This window comes from Panthera tigris, chromosome D4 (genome assembly GCF_018350195.1).
Source record: "Panthera tigris isolate Pti1 chromosome D4, P.tigris_Pti1_mat1.1, whole genome shotgun sequence".
NCBI lineage: Eukaryota > Metazoa > Chordata > Mammalia > Carnivora > Felidae > Panthera > Panthera tigris.
In genome coordinates, this window is record NC_056672.1 from 44,827,535 (window position 1) to 44,831,201 (window position 3,667).

Consider the following 3,667-nt stretch of genomic DNA (forward strand, 5'->3'; position numbering starts at 1 on the left):
AGCGGGTTGAGCTAAAAGTAAAGAATCATGGCTGAAAAGACTAGGAAAGAGAGAGTTCAGCAGAAACTAGAGGGACACATGACAAGAAAGGTTGTATATAAAATAAAGTGGTTGAACATGTTCGTAGACCTTGGGAGGTGAATCAGCAGAAGGGGGGAGACAGAGAAAATTCCACAGCAGGGATGTGTTTGAAGGGACTAGAGGAGTGCCAGTAAGAGCACAGCTCGGGAGCCTGACGATGGCAGCTGGAAGAGGACAGAGCAGAGCCAGAAGTTCTTCGTCTTCTCTGAGAGGTAGGGAGGCTAAGTCATCCAATAAATATGATGCAGAGGAGAATGAAATCAGAGGCAACCAAAGCCCTACAAGGAACAACTCTGAAGGGCAGTTCTAGCTCCTGGGTTCCCAGACGGGTTGAGCGGAGGTTTTGTCAGGCTAGCTTTGGGGTCATTTCCACTTCCTCCCCCACCTTTGACCGGCGTTTCTCCCTTATAAACCTCTTGCACCCTGAACATCTCACAGTCAGCTCTTGGAGATAATTATCTGTGAATCACACGTGTTTGTAACACTCTAGCGATTTTATTTCCAACAGGAATCACACTTAACAGCAAAGCCAAAAAGTTTCCGCATAAAGGAATAATTAACATCAGAGAAAATTCTTTGTAACCAGTTGTGTTGAGTCTAATGTATTTCAACATAACCTCCCTGCCCCCGATGTTACTTAATATTAGTTTCAGGTGTACAACATGATCAATATTTGTATATATTACAAAATGATTACCGCAATAAGTCTAGTTAACATCTGACCCCATACATAGTTACAGAAATTGTTTTTTTGTGATAAGGCCTCTTAGGATCTACTCTCTTAGCACCTTTCAAATATGCAGTGCAGTATTGTTAACTGCGGTCACCATCTTGTACGTTACATCCCCAACATCCTCAACGTAACCTTTTATAGTAGCGATACTAAGAGCACGGAGAATCTATCTTGTTCTCAGCAAAAAGTAAATAAATAAATGACCATGTAACAAAAGGGTTTTTTTGTTGTTGTTGTTAGAACAATGGCTGCTTTACAAATGAAAGTAAATGAAAAGGAACTCTTTTACTTAATGAAATATACCAATAGTATACCTTACTTATCACACAGACATACACACTAAATTGGCCCCTCAGTTTGAAATCTCTCATCCATCATGTCCCTAATCATTTAATAAAAAAAAAAAATTATTAAATGCTATGTGTCAGGAACTATTCTAAGACTCAGTCCCTGTGTTCAAAGAACTCACAGGCCAGTCAGTGTTTGAATAATATCACCAGAATGCCTCTAAACTTGTGGTTTGAGGAGAGCAATGTGTAACCTCAAATCTGAGGCTGCTTTCGTTATCAGCATTTTCTGAAAAATTTTCCATTCAGCCTTCTGTGTTTTCTATTTTCCTAAAATACATTTTATGTGAAAAATCATCTCAAGTATCCTTACAAAATGTACTTTGGATAGTATTTCCCCCCAAGCTTCATACTAGAAAATAAACATATAGGAATTACATATCTTTCTAATTTTCATTAATGTCACAAAGCAAATCCGTTGTGGGTGATGTTCTTAAAAAAATTTCCTAATTATCATTAATGTCACAAAGCAACTCCGTTGTGGATGATGTTCTTAAAAAAATTTCATAGTTACCTATTTTGTGTTGTCCTTTATCTTAATGAGGTCAGATGACACAATAAATTTCGAAGTGTTTCTGAAACAGTGAAAATAGTATCATTGTTTTTATTATTAATTATTAATGAAATAAGATATTAAACCTTGTTTTTCGCCTCAAGATTCTGCAGAAAATGTAATTTAAATTCTTCATAAGTATGTTTTCCTTTCTAACAGTTCTTTTAGGGGCGCCTGGCTGGCTCATTCGGAAGACCACGCAATCTTGGGTCCATGAGTTCAAGACCCATTTGGGTATAGAGATAACTAAAATAAATAAATAAGTAAAAGTTCCTTTAGTACTTCTGGTCCTATAGATAAATAAAAAAGAATTTATAGTATTAAATTCACATCTATTTGTGATATGACATTTACCAAGTGATCTGACATCTACCATGGCCATAGAAATATCTATTTTACTAAAGGAAGTTAAAGGTTATAATAGTTCAACTAGTGCTGACTCGATTTAAAGATTCAGAAGATCAGGCCTCCATAAAAAGTTATTCTTTTTACTTTTTTTCCATTTTAGTTAGCCAACATACAGTGCGATATTGGTGTCAGGAGAAAAACAGTTACTCTTTAAAAAAATTTTTTTTTAATGTTTACTTATTTTTGAGAGAGAGAGAGAGAGAGAGAGCAAACTGGGGAGGGGCAGAGAGAGAGGGAGACACAGAATCCAAAGCAGTTCCAGGCTCCGAGCTGTCACCACAGAGCCCGATGCGAGGCTCGAACTCACAAACGGTGAGATCATGACCTGAGCTGAAGTCGGACGCTTAACCGACTGAGCCACCCAGGTACCCTAACAGTTCCTCTTTTTGAGTGGGTATCATTTATCAAACACTTAGAGCATTCTATAGACAGGCAATACTCCCTCTTTCTAAAGAGTTTATAATATATTCAAGAAGAATAAGGCAAATAAACAAACACTGAGAGACAAATTGCATAAAGAAGAGATTATATAGTATGAAGCTTCATTTCTCTTTCATTTAAGATTTTTAAGTTATCTCTACACCCAATGTGGGGCTTGAACTCACACCTCAAGAGTCACAAGCTCTACCAAGTGAGGCAGTCAGATGCCCCTACTATAGAGCTTTAAATACCAAGATAATATCTTTGTCACGATGATGGGTTCATATGTTGAAGCTTATTAAGTTGTGCACACTTTAGGTATACACTGTGTATTGTATGTCAAATCTACTTTACTAAAGCTATTCTTTTTAATTTTTAAAAATATTTTTATTCATTTTTGAGAGAGAGACAGAGCACGAGCCGGGGAGGGGCAGAGAGAGAGGGAGACACAGAGTCTGAAGCAGGCTCCAGGCTCTGAGCTGTCAGCACAGAGCCCTATGCGGGGCTCGAACTCACAAACTGAGAGATCATGAACTAAAGTCAGACGCTTAACTGACTGAGCCACCCAGATACCCCTAAAGCTATTTGGGGGGTGGGGGTGGGGGAGTAATTTATTATTTATTTATTTCTTTATTTATTGTTTAAGTAAAGTCTGCCCTCAACATGGGGCTCAAACGCCCGCCCCAAGATCAAGAGTTTCATGCTCTACCAACTGAGAGAGCCAGGGATCCCAAAAGCAATTTTTCAAAATAACAAGGTGAGAACATTTTACATGATACAATACACAATAGAGAATACTGCAGTTTTTTTAAAGCAGAGAAATGATAACACTCATGTTCTGCTTTATGAGGTATGAACTGGTGACAATGTTAGTTGACTGAATTACAAAAGGAAAGGGATAAAGCCCAGAAGACTAACTCAATGTGAAGTATTCTACTAGATTAGGTAGGCATAGTGATTATTAAAGGTTTGTTTGTTTTTTTTAACGTCTTTATTTATTTCAAAGTTTATTTATCTTGAGAGAGGGAGAGAGCACAAGCAGGAGAGGCACAGAGAGAGAGGAGAGAGGACCCCAAGCGGGCTCTAGGCTGTCAGTGCAGAGCCCAACACAGGGCTCGATCTCAC